The sequence below is a fragment of the Choloepus didactylus genome, chromosome 9 (assembly GCF_015220235.1).
Source record: "Choloepus didactylus isolate mChoDid1 chromosome 9, mChoDid1.pri, whole genome shotgun sequence".
Taxonomy (NCBI): Eukaryota; Metazoa; Chordata; class Mammalia; order Pilosa; family Megalonychidae; genus Choloepus; species Choloepus didactylus.
This window is the reverse complement of record NC_051315.1, coordinates 50154985-50172124: the sequence shown is the minus strand read 5'-3', so window position 1 is coordinate 50172124 and position 17140 is coordinate 50154985. Positions and strand designations below refer to the sequence as shown.

General features: G+C 36.8%; 1 protein-coding gene and 1 pseudogene across 8 annotated transcripts in view; both read right to left on the bottom strand.

Moving 5' to 3' along the window:
- The window catches only part of SLC4A10 (solute carrier family 4 member 10), a 385140-nt gene that overhangs the window by 255091 nt on the left and 112909 nt on the right, over positions 1–17140 (bottom strand). The gene's annotated exons all lie outside the window — the stretch shown is intronic.
- Positions 6932–9151, bottom strand: LOC119544482 (annotated as a pseudogene).

The following is a 17140-nucleotide window of genomic DNA, read 5'->3' as shown; positions in this document are numbered from 1 at the left end:
GGAGTAACAGTTACCTGCTGCAGCAGGTCGCTGGGATTTCACTAACCCTAGTTTATTTCCCTTTATCCAGCCCACACCTTTGTAATTAATCTCTACATTAAACTCTCTTTAATTACCCCTTTAGAGTGACCATCCGTTTCCTGTTGTAACCTTGACCTATACATTTGTATCAAAGTTATTTTAATTACTAAGATTCCATGATCTCAAATTTGGTGGAGATGGACATGTTATCAAAATAGCAACCTACATCCATGACTTTGACTATGAGATATCTATCAAAAAAAAAAAACACTGTGAAAAAATGTTGGAGATGAGACCCTAGTCATCAAAGAACTCTCAACAGCATGATTAACTCAAGAATGCTTAATTTCTGTCAAAAATGAAAAAGATAGTATTGAATAAACTTCTAGATATGTGAAAGGGAGTGAAAGAGAGGAACTAATCAACTGTAAGTGTGGAATACTTGCAAAGAGGATGCCTCATAACTCAAGGAATGTGTGATATATCTTTCTACCCATATGACTCTGTGAAGAAATTAACTTCTAATTCAGTTTACTTGGTCTCTCTCAGCCTTTGGACAACATCTTAGTTAATTTGAATAAAGCATTTTCTAATACTGACTTAAGGAGATGCAGAAATATATAGAAACATTTATTTTATAAACATAACCCAAGAGCTAGTTCTTTAAATGTTTATTATTTTCAAATTTTCCAAACTTTTCAACTCTTATTAATGTCAGAATTCTTTGTAGAAAACTAAGATTGATTTCATCAATTTCACTAATGTTAACACATGTATTTTCCAGACTTGCAATCTTTCACATGCCACATTTTTTCCACACTCTGCTTTAATAAGATCTTGCTACTATTTCATTAGATAACAGATACAGGGCTTTATCTTCATGGTTTTCTTAATCTGTCTCCAAATACCTTTTATTTTAAATTATAAAATCAAGAAAAATGAATATTAATATTTAGATTCATCGTTAATATTCAACATATGCATCTGTTATTTAACCAAGAACTCCATTTTTTTTTCATTACTATGTAAGGTACAATACAAACGTAAAAGGCTCAAACATTTAATCTCTAATTGTATCATACAGTGTTAAATAGGACAATGTATGTGAAAGCATCAGCTCAGAGCCTGCCATGTGGTAAGAGTTCAATAAATACTAGCTGAACTGGAATCTAAGCATAAATCAAGCCTAACTTTTAATTCAAGTGACCATATTACATTTACATAAAATAAATGAATTCATCTCTTTCACTAGCATGTTACTTTAAAACCAGGTATTTTAAATCTGCTATCCTATGACATAGAATATACCATCTCATGGTAATACAAGTTAAACCCATCTCATATACCATATTAATTAAATCATATGAAACATATTTTTTCTAAAGCAGTCCAATAAATCACACTTTCTCCTTCACTATGTATTTTTTTAAATTTAATTTTATTGAGATTGTTCACATACCATTCAATTATCCAAAGATCTAAAGTGCACAATCAATTGCCCACGGCACCATCATACAGCTGTGTATCCATCACCACATTAAGTTTTAGAATGTTTTCATTTCTCCAGAAAAGAAATAGACCAAAAACAAACAAACAAACAAACAAACAAAAACTTCAATTCTTCCCCTACCCCTAACCATCCCCCCTCCATTACTGACTCATAGTATTGGAATAGTACATTTGTTCTTGTTGATGAAAGAATGTTAAAATACTGTTAACGGTAGTACATAGTTTGCAATAGGTATATTTTTCCCATATATCCCTCTATTATTAGCTTCTAGTTACAGTGTCATACATTGTTCTAGTTCATGAAAGAGATTTCTAATATTTGTACAGTTAATCACAGACATTGTCCACAAGATTCACTGTTTTATACATTCCCATCTTTAAACCTCCAACTTTCTTTCTGGTGACATATGTGACTCTAAGCTTCCCCTTTCCACCACATTCACACACCATTCAGTACTGTTAGTTATCCTCACAATAACATGATACCATCACCTCTGTCCACTTCCAAACACTTAGGTTCAACTTAGCTGAACAGTCTGCTAATAAAAAGCAATTGCTCCCTATTCTTTAGTCTTGTTCTATATCCTGTTAACTTATAGTTCATGTCTATGTGTTTACATATTATAATTAGTTTGTATCGGTGAGACCATACAGTATTTGTCCTTATGTGTCTGACTTATTTCACTCAATGTAGTGCCCTCAGGGTTTCTTCATCAACCCATTTTTTTAAGACAGTTTTGTTCACCCGCTATACTTTCTGTCCTAAGTAAAAAACCCTGTCTTTTCCTTTCTGTCTCTAGTGCTTCCTTTAGTATTTCCTGTAGCACAGGTATCTTGTTCACAAACTCTCTCATTATCTGTTTGTCAGAGAATATTTTAAATTCTCTCTCATATTTGAAGGACAGTTTTGCTGGATATAGGATTCTTGGTTAGCAGTTTTTCTCTTTCAGTATCTTAAATATATCACACCACTTCCTTCTTGCCTCCATGGTTTCTACTGAGAAATCTGCACATAGTCTTCCTTTGTATGTGACGGATCACTTGTCTCTTGCTGCTTTCAGGATTCTCTCTGTTTTTGATGTTTGATAATCTGATTATTAAATGTCTTGGCATAGGTCTATCCAGATCTTTTCTGTTTAGGGTATGTGCACTCCTTGGATCTGCAATTTTATGTCTTTCGTAAGAGATTGGAAACTTTCATTGATTATTTCCTCTATTATTGCTTCTGCCCCTTTTCCTTTCTCTTCTCCTTCTGGGACACCCATGACACACATTCATGCACTTCATGTTGTCATGTAATTCCTTGAGATGTTGCTCATATTTTTCCATTCTTTTCCCTATCTGTTCTTTTGTGTGTAGGATTTCAGGTGTCTTGTTCTCCAGTTCCTGAGTGTTTTCTTCTGCCTCTTGAAATCTGCTGTTTTATGTCTCCATTGTGTTTTTCATCTCTTGTGTTGTGCCTTTCACTTCCATAGATTCTGCCAGTTGTTTTTTCAAACTTTTGATTTCTACCTTATGTTCGCCCAGTGTTTTCTTTATAGTCTTCATCTCTTTTGTTATATCTTCCCTGAATTTGTTGATTTGGTTTTTTATTTGATTTAGCATATTTCTTTGAAAATCTTTAATAGATTGTTTCATTAAAGTGAAACAATATCTCAGCTGTATCTTGATTGAGGTGTAAGTTTGTTCCTTTGACTGGGCCATATCTTCGTTTTTCCTAGTATAAATTGTAGTTTTCTGTTGTCTAGGCATCTGTTTCCTTGGTTACCTCAGTCAGATTTTCCCAGACCAGAACGGGTTCAGGTCTCAGAATGGGGTTATATTCAGGGTGTATCTTAGAGGAATGACAGACTTTCTGTGAGGTTACCAGTTGCTGTGCTTTTCCTAACCTGCCCAGCAGGTGGTACCTGTCAGCCTGTCAGCCTGTCACTCCCAATTGGTATAAGGTGGTGTGCCCTCCTTAGTTTCTGTTTTGACTGTTTTCCCCCAGGCTTTGGGGTCTAGTTCTGAAGGGAAAGTTGGACCCCACCTCCTTACTCTTAGGGAAGATACATCATCTGCATTTGAGTAATCTTTCTAAGACTCTGTTATCTCCAACCCTGTCTGGGTCAGAGCGCCATGAACTGAAAATGGCTGTGGCTCTCTCTCTCCTGAGCTCCTGAGGTTGAGAGAGAGAAAAAGGGACAGAAAGACCCCTTTTGGAGTGAGTACATACATACTCCCCCCCTTTCACTCATCAGCCAGAGGTAACACCCGGTATTCTGGGCTCCCCCTCCCAGGACAGATAAGTCCTCTGACTCTTTAAGGTCAGCCACCACTAAAAGCCTCTGTCTGCTTGTTGGGGGTTATGACTTGTATTCAGCAGTCCACATTTGTTAATTAAAACCCCAGTTGGAGCTCAGCTGAGCTACAATTGCTCGCTTGGAGAGTGCTGCTGGTTTCTACCACAGTGAGGTTTTGCAGCTCAGCCTGCTGTGGGGGAAGGGGCTCTCAGCATGGTTCTGCAGCTTTTATGTACAGATTTTATGCTGTGATCTCAGCAGTCCTCCCAGTCCTGGTTGGTGTACGATGTGTGGATAGTCACGGTTGTCCCTCAGCAGTCATTCCAAATTATTTACTAGCTGTTCCTTGTTTTTTACTACTTGTTACAGAGGACTAACTAAATTCCACTTCTCTCTAAGCCACCATCTTGCCCCTCCTTCCCCTATGTATTTTTAACCATTTTAATAGATTTAATTTTTTAGAGCAGTTTTAGTTTTATAAATAAACTCACAGAAAGTACAAATAATTCCCATATGCACCTTCTCCTCCCTTTTCCTCACTATACCTCCCATGTTTTCCCCTATTGACATCTTGCATTACTGCGTATATTTGTTACAGTTGATGAATGAATATTGATACATTGTTATTAGCTAAAGTCCATTTTTTACATTAGGGTTCACTCTGTTTTGTACATTTTATGGGTTTTGACAAACTCATAATGTCACGTATCCACTATTATAGTACCATACAGAGTAGTTTCATCCCACCTCCACTCTCCCTGAATCCCTGGCAATCACTGATCTTTTCACAGTCTCAATAGTTTTGACTTTTCCAGAATGGAATCATATAGTTCAAAGCTTTTTCAGAGCAGCTTCTTTCACTTGGCAAAATGTATTTAACTTTCCTCCATCTTTTCATGATTTGATAACTTATTTCATTTTATTGCTGAACAATATTCCACTGTATGGATATACTACAGTTTGATTATTCATTTATCTATTGAAGGACTCCTTAGTTGCTTCCAATTTGGGCAATTATAAGTAAATCTGCCATAAACATTCATGTGTATGTTTTTATGTGGACATAAGTTCTGAATTCATTTAAGTAAATGCCTAGAGCAAGATTCCTGGTTCATATTGTAAGCCTATGTTTAGTTTTGTAAGATACTTTCAAACTGTGCTAGATTCTTTGGGGGATGGGGGTGGGCATGTGGATCTCCATTTGTTTTGGCTCCATTGTTGAAAAGACTGTCCCTTCTCCATTGAATTGTCTTTGCTTCCTTGTCAAAGATCAGTTTGCTATATTTGCGTGGATCTATTTTTGGGCTCTCTATTCTATTCCACTGATACATTTGTCTCTTCTTTCACTAATACCAACAGTTTTTATCAGTTTGGCTTTATATAAGTAAACCTTGAAATTGGGTAATGTCAGTCCTCCAACTTTCTTCTTCGGTATTGTGTTGTCTTTTGACTTGCTACATAAACTTTAGAATTGGCTTGTTGATATCCACAAAATAACTTGCTAGGATTTTGATTGCTTTGTATATATTGCGTAAGTTTGGAAGAATTGATATCTTAATAAAATTGAGTATTCCCATCTATGAACATGGGCTATCTCTCCATTTATTTAGATCTTCTTTGATTTCCTTCATCAGAATTTTATACTTTTCCTCATGTAGCTTTTGTACATATTTTGTTAGATTTATACCTAAGAATTTTTTGATGCTAATGTAACTGATGTGTTTTTCATTTGACATTCCAATGTTTTGTTCTGTATGTAGGAAAGCAATTGACTTTTTATATTAACCTTGTATTCTCCAATCTTGCTATAAACACTTAATAGTTCCAGGAGGTTGTTTTTTTTTTTAATTTTTGTTGATTTTTGGGATTTTCTCATAGACAATTTTGTACATAGACTATATAGACAATCATATTATCTATGAACAAAGACATATCTTCAAGTTATTGATTCTTTCCTTGGCCATGCCCATGAAGCCATCAAAGGCATTCTTTATTTCTGTTATAGTGTTTTTTTATTTCTAGCATTTTATTTCATCTCTCTGCTTACATTAGTCATCTATTATTGCATGTTATCTATTTTTAACATTAGAACCATTAGAATATTAATCTTAGTTATTTAAAATTCCTGGTCTGTTAATTTTGAAATCTCTGCCATATCTGAGTTTGGGTCTGTTGTTTGTTCTATCTCTTCACATTGTGTCTTTAGCATTTTAGTATGACTTGAAAATTTTTGTTGAAAGCTGGATATAATGATCTGGGTAAAAGGAAGTGAGGTAAACAGGCCTTTAGTGTGAGGTTCTACATTTATCTGGCTAGAAGTTAGTCTGTGTTTCCTGCTTGCTGTAGCTGTAGGTGTCAGAGGCTAAAATTTCTGCTGGGGTCTTTTTTTTTTTTTTTTTTTTTGGCTCCCTTGTTGTCTCTAGGTCTCTAGGTTCCTTTGGAGACCTCTTAAATAAGGGCTGAGCCTTGAAGTTACTTCCACTATAATTTCCACCACCCTATTGATGTGGTGGTAAGGAATGGGGCCAGTGGAAGAATTCTATAATCTTATAATTTGATCTTAGTCTTTTAGTGAGCCTGCACACTGGGCTGTGATCTTCAAAAGTGCTTTTCAGCTATTTCCTCCTTAGGTAATACAGGAAGGATTTAGAGTGCTGAAGTTGGGTATTTCTCTTCCTTCACATGGAAGGTTAAGGGGGGGGCTGGAGTTAGGTAATTCTCTTCCTCCATGTCAAAGGCTACAGGGGGTAGCACTGGGTATTTCCCTTCTCTCACACTGGTTGTGTTCTGGTAAAATCCAAGTTGATTAGGCCCTGGTAAAATAGCTTCTTTTGAGGCCAATCCTTGTTTTTTTGTTGTTGTTGTTGTTGTTGTTTTTAATAATTTCTTTAATTGCTGAATGCCTCTTTGGCTAGTATCTGGGGAATCATCATGTAGTCCTACAACTAACACATTTTCACTTTTTCACCATTTTGCTTGCAAACTACACTAAAAAAGTCTTATTTCCTCTGCTGAACATTGTTCTCCTTGACACATTACCAAATTGGTCCCTATGCTGCAATCACAAAGAATAATATTGGAAAGTATGAATATCTAAATAATTTTTAAAGTTATTAATTTCCTTCTGTTTTCAAATTATTTTTAAGTTTCTAAAGACATGGTCACAGCCGCCTGAAGCATGTCTTCTTTGCTCATCACATCACCTAGATCACTCCCAAGTACTCCTGAACTTGTGGTTGGCCTTTCACGTGAAGGATTCACCTGCTGCTGCTGCTGCTTCTGCTGCTTTTCAAAGTAGGCTTCTCTTCTCTTCTGTAACTCTTCTGAAGTAAGATTTGTACCTAATGTCTGTGGAGTATCTTGAGCTACATTTCTAGAACTACCTTGCATACTGAGCTGAATAGCCCTGCGGATATCTGCTTTTTCATCTTCCATGTCAATTTCTTGGTGACTTAGTGCCAAAGCCCTCTGCAAATCCTCCTCATCTTCATCTAAGATTCCCGATCCATCATTTGCTTCTAAGACTTGTTCCAGGTCTGTTTTCTGGACTCTCTGACCCTTTAGTTGAACTAATTCTTCTCCAATAAGTTTTGGTTGCTGTATCTGTTAGACTCTGATCACCTGCAGGAGTTGATCAGCTTCACAATCTGATAGAGCACCCTTAACAACAAATATAGAATAACCTTCCTGTTGTAATTGAGCCAAGAAAAGTGCAAGGTATGTATCTGATATTGATTCTGGACCCATCAATAGAAAATTCAAGTTGAACCACTGTTTTCCTAATTTTCTAACTGCAAACCAGTGTTCTTTATAATTGCATATAAATGATCTTTCATTTATAGGAACAATCCTGAGCCTTGACACTCTGGGTTGTTGAACAGGATTAGTTTTAAACCCCAAACTTTCAAGGCACTGCTTATAACCTGAACAGAGAAAAAAACACTGTCATCCATATTTCCAGAAGGCTGCTGTAAAAATGTGCAGTAGTCTTCACTAGTGACTCCTCCTTCTGCCATTCTCATCCTCTCTTCTTCATCCAGCTGATGTGCAATTGAGGATATTTCCACAGGGCTAAAATATTCCCCTTGCAATAGATTTTTCAAGTAATGTTGAGCACAAAGTGAGCCTTCTTGTTTCTTGTGGAAGATGGACTCTATGTTTACTTCCAATTCTTTTCTTAAGGAAAACTGAAACCTCAAGGACTTCTGGGAATATTTCAGAATGGTTACTTTTTCCCTCCCTCTGCTGGAAGTATGAGATTTTTTTGCAGTCTTCACAATGAGAACCTGATGGGGCTCCTGGAGGTAAAATTCCTGAATGCATGGGGGTCACTCTAAAATTGGGCACCCAGGAGTTTTTAATTATCAACCTAGTCCACATGGAGCCTCCAGCAATTCTCAATTACAGTTCAAGTGTTCCTACCAGAATGAACCAGAGGCGAGCTTCCATCCCTGTGCTTCCACTCCAGGCAAGCTGTGATTCGTTGTTTCTGCCTGTCTCTCCAGTTCTCAGGGAAGCAGCTTACCCTGTGATCTCAATTCTCTATTGGATATAAGAAGAGTTGTTTTTCAGTTTGTTCAGCTTTTTTCCTGCTGTTAGGACAGGAGTGACAACTTCGAAGTGAAACCAAAGATTGCATTTTTATTAAAGAAACATTTGGGTTATTTTCTTCTTCTTTTTTAATTAGAGAGGCTGTAGGTTTACAGAAAAGTCATGTAAAAAATACATTTCCATATGCCCCCCTATTTTTGACACTTTGCATTAGTGTGGTACCTTTGTTACAGTTGCTGAAAGAATATTAAAATATTGCTGTTAACTATGGACCATAGTCCACATTAGGTGTATTTTTCCCTATACACCACCTTATTATTAATACTTTGCAATAGTGCCATACATTTATTATGCCAGGTGTATTACATTAATTGATTTTGTTTTGTTGAATCACCCTTGCATACCTGGGATAAAACCCACTTGATCATGGTTTGTAATTCATTTAATATTTAACGTGCTGTTGAATTCAATTTGTAAGTATTTTCTTGAGGATTTTTGCATCTACATTAATTAAAGAAATTGGTCTGTAATTTTCTTTTCTTGTAGTAACTTTATCTGGCTTTGGTATTAGGGTGACATTGGCTTCACAGAATGAGTTAAGTAGTGTTTCCTCCTCTTCAAGTTTTTGGAAGAATTTGAGCAGGATTGGTATTAATTCTTCTTGGAATGACTGGTACTATTCACCAGTGAAGCCATCTGGTCTGGGCTTTTCTTTGTTGGGAGTTTTTTGATGACTGATTCAATCTTTACTTGAGTTCTGTTGGGTCTTCCATTTCTTCTAGAGTCATTGTAGGTTGTTTGTGTGTTTCAGGAAATTTGTCCATTTCATCTAAGTTATCTAATTTGTTGGCATATAGTTGCTCATAATATCCTCTTATGATCCTTTTTATTTCTGTGGAGTCAGTAGTATGTTCCCTCATCTCATTTCTGATTTTATTGATCTGCATCTTCTTTTTTTCTTTGTCAGTCTAGGTAAGGGTTTGTCAATTTTATTGATCCTCTCAAAGAGCCAACTTTTGGTCTTGTTACTTCTCTCAATTTTATTTTTGTTTTCAATTTCATTTATTTCTACAAAAATCTTTGTTGTTTCTTTCCTTCTGCTTGTTTTGGGATTAGTTTGCTGTTCTTTTTCTAGTTTCTCCAGGTGTGCCATTAAGTCTTGATTTTAGCTCTTTCTTCTTTTTTTAACAGGCACTCAGGGATACAAATTTCCCTCTCAGCACTGTTTTCAGTGCATCTCACAAGTGTTGATATGTTGTGTTCTCATTTTCATTATTCTCGAGATATTTACCAATTTCTCTTGCAATTTATTCTTTGACCCACTGATTGTTTAAGACTCTGTTGTTTAACCTTCATGTATTTGTGAATTTTCCAATTCTCTGCTTGTTATTGTTCTCCAGCTTCCTTCCATTATGGTCAGAGAAAGTACTGAGTATAATTTCAATCTTTTTAAATGTTTTGAAACTTGTTTTATGGCTCAACATGTAGTCTACTCTGGAGTATGATCCATGAGCACAAGAGAAGAATGTATATCCTGATGTTTTGGGGTGGAATACTCTGTATGTGTCTGTTAGGTCTAGTTCATTTATCATATAGTTCAAGGACTCTGTTTCTTTACTGATCTTCTGTCTAGTTCTTCTATCTATTGATGGGAGTAGTGTATTGAAGTCTCCAACTATTATTGTGGAGACATCTATTTCTTCCTTCAGTTTTGCCACTGTTTGTCTCATGCATTTTGGGGCACATTGGTTGGGTGTATAAATATTTATGACTGTTATTTCTTCTTGGTGGATTGTTCCTTTTATTAACATATAGTTTCCTTTAAAGTTTATTGTCTGATATTAGTATAGCTACTCCAGCTCTTTTCTGGTTACTGTTTGTGTGGAATATCTTCTTCCAACCTTTCTGTGTCCTTGAGTCTAAGATGCATCTCTTGTAGATGGCATATAGATGGATCATACTTTTTTAATCCATTTTGCCAACCTCTGTCTTTTGATTGGGGAGTGTAATTTATTAACATTCAATGTTATTGCTGTAAAGGCATTACTCACTTCAACCATTTTATGCTTTAGTTTTTAATATGTCATATCTTATTTTTTGTCTCTCCTTTTACCCTTACTGATAATCTTCCTTTCTAACTGTATTCCAAACATCTCTCTCCCGTCTTTTCCTTTCAGTCTGCAGAACTCCCTTTAGTATGTCTTGTAGGGTTGGTCTCTTGTTGATGAACTCTCTCAGTTTTGGTTTATCTCTGAATATTTTAAACTCTCCCTTATTTTTGATGGACAGTTTTGCCAGCTAAAGAATTCTTGGCTAGGATGATCCTGGATGGGATCTGAGGATGGAGGAGAGGAGGCTCAAAGGGACACAGATGGGACATAAGAAAAAAATAAAAGGAAATATAGAATGAAAACTTTGTATCAATGTTGAATTTCTTGAACTTCTTAGCTGAGCTTAATGGGATTGCATAAAAGAATGTTTTTGCTCATGGGAAATGTATATGTGAATTATACTGTTTGTTCAAGGATGTGTGCAGCTTGCTCTCATATGTGCAGAAGACAGAGCAATAGATGATGGATGATAGGGAGGGAGGGAGGGAGGGAGGGAAAGAAAGAAATGGTGGTGTGACAGGATGTTAAAGTTAGTGGATCGGGATACTGGGGGAGGGGAGTCGGGGTATGCTGGAGTTCCGTGTATGGGGTTTGTATTGTTTTTGCAACTGTTCCTGTAAGTTTGAATTTATTTTAAAATAAAATTAAAAAAAAAATTCTTGGCTAGCAGTTTTTCTCTTTCAGTAGCTTAAAAATATCATAGCACTGCCTTCTGAAGTCCATGGTTTCTGATAAGAAATCAGCACTTACTCTTATCACTATTCTCTTGTATGTGATGAATCACTTTTCTTTTGGTTTCAGGATTCTCCCTTTATCTTTGGCATTTACCACTCTGATTAGCATGTATCTTGGAGTAGGTCTATTAAGATTTATTTATTTGGAGTACATAACTCTTCTTGAACATGTATATTTATGTATTTCTTTACAGTTGGGAAATTTGGGGCCATTATTTTCTCAAATATTCTTTCTGCACCTTTTCCCTTCTCCTTCTGGGACAATGCATGATGCATATATTTGTGCACTTTGTGCTGTCATTCAATTCCCTGAGGTCACACTCAATTTTTTCCATTCTTATCTCTATCTGTTCTTCTGTCTGTGATATTTCAATTGTCCTCTCATCTAGTTTGCTGATTCCTTCTTTCTGCCTGCTCAAATTTGCTGTTGTATGCCTCTAGGGTATTTTTATTCTCTTGTATTGTGCCTTTCATTCCCATAAGTTCTGTTATTTTTCTATTCATACTTTCAAATTGTTCTTTATGCTCACACAGTGTCTTCTTAATATCCTTTATCTCTTAAGCCATATTTTCCTTCATCTCCTTGGATTTAGGAGATTTGTTTGAGCATCTTTGATTAGTTATTCCAAATTCTGTGTCTCTTCTGAAGTTATAATTTTTTCCTTTGACTAAGCTATGTCTTCCTGTTTCTTAATATGGCTTATAATTTATTGCTGATATCTAGGCATCTGATTATCTTGATGAGTATACTCTAAAAGTCAGCCTCTCTCTCTTGCCTATGGTTTTATTGTTGATTGGCTTTGTGTGGAGGCTCTTCTTTGACACTTGGTTCAGCATATGTTATTCCTTTAGAATTGCCTGTGTTTGACTGATCAGATGTTTTTCAGCTCCTTCATCTGATTCTTGCCCTGAGTATGGACTACAATTTTTAAGATTGCAGAATTTGCGCAATTGTTTCACCCCAGGGAAAAACTTCCTTTCCTCTGTTCCTTCTCTGGGAATTTGGATCTCTTCTGTTTGTTTTGGTTTTACCTCTATAATTTTTTTTAATTCCTGCTGTTAATTCTCCTTTCATTGTCTCTAGCTGCTTTTGCCTGAGAGAACTTTCCAGGTCAGTGTTTCCCAGCCAAAACAAGACCACAAAGGGGGCACAGACCAATTCTAAAGAGCTCTGGGAGAGGGTCAGGAAAGACGCCAAAAGGACTTTTTGATGGCTCCCTTAAGCTGCACTTTCCTGGCCTACCCAGCAGATGGTGCTCTTCAGCAAACTTTTCACGACAGCCCTAAGGGAGTCCTTTATCTTTAAATCTCCTCTGCTTTCACCTCTGTTGGAGGCAGGGTTGAAACAAAGGTGTGGTCATCCCAGTCTGGGGAGGGCAGAAAGAGCCAGGACCTAGCAATCTAAACTCACCTATCAGGGGCCAAGAGCAGTTCTTGACCTTGCCCCCCACTGCTCTTGGGGAAGAGGGCTTCCACATCCCTCTCCATCCACCACAGCCAGCCAGGAACCAGACCCGAGGCAGCTAGCCCCGAGAGTGGGGGATGGGTGCCAGCAGTTGCTGCTGAGTGATTTACTCACCTTTTTTTTACTGCGATGTCTCGGTCTCTTCACCCTGCTCTTCCCTGGATGCTGTACAATGCTCCGCTGGGCTCCATGGCCCCAGAACAGTTGTTTCAGACAGTTTCTGCCCATCCACTAGCTTTTTTTTTTTGGAGGAGGAGGAATGAGCACTGCAGCCACCTACTCTGCTATTACTACTTGTCTTTTCTTGAGTTTCTTTCTAATTGGGGAGGACGCATGCCAACAAAATTAGGTTGATTTACTTATGCAAAGTAAATGTGTTATTTCATCTTTACATGTACAAGAAAAAATAGAACTAAGAATTAAGAATTGGAGAGCAAAATCTTCTGTTGTAGGAATAGTGTTAAGAAAGCATGAACTAAATTATCATGCAAAAATTTCAAGATTCTCCTCATCTCATTTATTTGGAAAACAACTCCACCCATGCAAACTTTAAAGACCATTTGAAGAACAATGCAGTTAGGTCAGGGAAGCTTGTCTGCTGAAATGAAAAAGCCCAGAATCAGTTTCAGGGGTGAAAGTATTCCAATGTTGGAGCTAGTTCTAGCTCAGGATTAATTTCACTACAACATACTGTATTGTACTTATTACTGTCACTGTGGCCTAAAGAATACTGTACCAGTCAGGTTTCTCCAGAGAAACAGAACCTATAGGATAATGTGTGAATATACACACACTTATATACAGCGAATAATTAAGAGCGTTATTATAAGGTATTGGCTGATGCAGTTGTGTTGGCTGGCAAGTCTGGATTCCATAGTTAGACTGCAGACTGAAAATTCTGGTAAAGGTGATGATAAAGTTTTGAGTCTGAATTCCTTAGGGGAAGCTGGCAGGCTGTAAGTTCCAGTGCAAGCTGACATTGAAGTCTGGAGGCAAAATTCTTCTGACTTCTGGGCATTCTTACTGTTAAGACCTCCAACTGATTGGATGAAGCCCCCACCCACATTATGGAGAGTAATTTCCTTTACTTAAGGTCAATTGATTGTAGATACTAATCCCATCTTTGAACTTTCTCCACAGTAACAACTAGGCCAGTATTTGACCAAACAACTAGACACCATAGCCTAGCTGAATGGTCACATAAAATTCACCATCGTAAATACTCTCTCTCCTAGTGAGCCTAACAACTGATGGCTTGAGGATTAAAAAGTGTTTGAAAAGTTATGAATAGTTTTAATTAGCCAAAAGTATTTCAAAGGGTAGTGACACCTGTATGATTGAGTTTCTGCCTTATTTGTCTAGGTCATCCTCCAGGCTTTTTGTTGTTTGTTTTTAATTCTGGACTTGATTTCTGCTTTGTTCTTAACAGTCCTTCTGGAGCATCAGTTCTGCCTATGAACCCAATTTAGTACCCAGAAAATATTAACTGCTGCTAGATTTCCTTACATCTGCCTCATGCTATCTTTACTCCCTTTTGGTTGCTTGCTTAAAAATGCCTTATCACAAAGTTCCTCCTGCCTTTCAGCCCTTCCTTCATTTGTCCTGTGGGATCCTTCCCTAAGCAACAGTCATATTCCCATGAGTTTATTTGGTGCCCAAGTCCAAATTCTTGCCCTTCTGGTGGGGAGGGATGTGGTGGGGGTGGTATCAGAAAGACAGTGATGGATAGAGGCTAATAGTTTGTATATAGGGCCACATACCATCTGGATTAATTTCTGTTTCAATTGATTCAAGCTGTGTGACTTTGGGCAAATTATGTAATATCTCAAGTATCTTAATACTGTAAAGTGCTTGACTTGCCTGGCATGTAGTAATTTCTCAGAAAATGTTATTTATTATTATTGTTATTTATATTATTATTATTTGTATTACTGAGGCTACAAAAATTAGCAGGACATGCTTCCTTCCCTCAAATAGCTTACAGACTTTATGTAAGTACAAGAGTACAAAGAAATGTTTTTGTTATTCTGGAAGAAATACATACAAATAACACACAACTACAAAGGTTATTGTTTTAACTGAGAAAGTCCATGTAGATGCAATTAAAAGAGGCACTTGAGCTGATTTTTGAAAAATCAGTAGATCTTTCCAGGCAAAGGCCAAGTTGACATATGGCCAAAGTGGTAGTTTGCTCATAAATATAGAGGTAAGAGCCCAGTAATTTGAATAAAGGTAGAATACATGAGTGGGACTCAGAACAAGACTGACTTGATGCTGCCTTGCCAAGCTACTTACGAGGTCCTCCTTAGAATCTCAATGCCTGGGAAGAAAACCACTCCCAGTTTCAGTATGAGGTGGAGACTAAGATGCTTTAGTTGTTTGTGGGGATTAGAATGTGAAAACATAGAGGCAAGCAGATCATCCACAGAATAAGTACTAAGCAATGTTTTCATAAGAAAATGCATTTAGAATAGCAATTTACATTGTTGGAGGTAGGAGTAATAATCTTAAACATAATAATTATAATAAAAATAGCAAGTATAACTATCACCTGAGTGTCTCCTATTTCTTCCAGCTTTTATCTTTCTTTTCCTTCTCCCTGATTCAGTCTCCCTTACCCTTCTTGCTTTGCCTGCCTTTCCTTTTTTCCAATGTTTCCTCTCTTTCCTTTAACTTTTCTTCTCCCTTAAAGCCCACTATATAAAATTTTAGTGTATTTTTAAAGTTTGTTTCATTAAGAATTGTTCTCTCTTAAATTTTAAATCAGGTATCAGTTTCCAGCGACAACACAAAAATATATACTAAAAAAGTTTCTTGTTAGGAAACACATAAAATGTTGGATATAACAGAAGTCTTTTTAAATGCATAGCTGAGCTCACATAAAAAGGAAAGAAATTTTCCAAAAGACTGAAAACCATGTGCTAAATTGATGCTAAAGTTATGTGTGTCCTCAGAGCATTTGCCAATCTCCATGACCTGGAAGCTTGGATTTTAATAGTCATATAGGTGAGAGAAAGCAAGGTCTGTACAGGATGGGGAGTTAGAACTAAAATGTCTTCATAAACCTGAAACCTTCAAAGGGTATTTACATGCACTGAAAATTCAAACGGAGAAATACATGTCCACCTGCAGAGAGAAATAATAAGACAAGTCATCTGTCTTGTCCTGGACACTGACTGGCAATAAAAGTCTTTCATGAGAATTCATAATCATAGTCCTCCCTCACTTGGGTCTGGAGTTTGTCTTTATACTACATGGAAACCCCAATTAAATTAAAATGGTGCTGGGATGGTATCAACCTATGGCATCTTGCAAAAGCAAAATTAAATCCTTTCTCTAAGGGCACATTCCCTGGCAAGACTCCCCAGGCTTTTTAAAGAAAAAGTCCAGAAGAACATAAGTTTGTAATCCAAAATTAGAAAACACATAAGAAAACAAGCCACCATGATCAAGAGTCAGCAAAAAACAAAAAATAAAAAACAAAAAACAAAAACAAAAAAGCACAATAAAAAGCAGGAGTTTATCCCCCATGTTACCAGGGTTTTTGGATACTGAACAAAAATATAAAATAAGTATGTTTAAAATGAATTTATCAGTCAAGATCCCATTCAAACTAAGCAATTCAAGGAGAGTTTAATAAAGGCATTATTTACAAAGGAGGAGCAGGATTGAGAAAAACCTCAAGGAAGTAGCCAGGGCTAGTAATAACCTATAACCCCAGTAGGCCTGAAGAAGGGAAAATCGTTACTGAAATCTGGAGGCACGAAGAGCTGTGTGGCCAGAAGCTGTGACAGAAGCCGTGGCCTACATTCAAGGGATGCAGCCAGCCTGCCGCAGCACAGAGAAGGAGTGTTGAGTTAAGCATTGGGAGAAGTCATATTGGCTCACTCTCCTTCCTCCCTCTGTTTGTCCAGCATCCAGAGGGCAAGGAGTTCACTGATGTGATGCATTCAGGTGGAGAGCAGGTCTGGAGAGGCAAATGGAAGCTATCCTGAGAGACATTTAAAGAATTAAATGGGACAAATAAAAAATATGAACAAGGAAGAAGACACTAACAAAGTTTGCCATTCAGATGTGAAAACAAGTAGAACTTCTAGAAATTAAAAACTACTTATAATTCTTAAAAGTAAAAACTCCTTGGATGGCTAAAACAATAGATTAGACCAAATGATAGAAAAATTATGGAACCAGGAGAAACACCTCAAGAAATTGCACCCTATATAGCACAGAATGCAAAGGAAATGAAAAATACAAAAGATAATTTAAAAATATGGAATATGAGAAAGTCTAACATATACCTAATTGAAGTTCTAGAAGATAAGAAGAGAGAGAATGAGAGAGAAGTACTATTTGAAAATAATAGGTGAAAACTTTCCAGAGTTGATAGCAGACAGCTATAATTAAAAGAAAATTCACACTTAGACATATGTGAAATGGCAGGATGACACATTTATAAAGCTGCAAGAA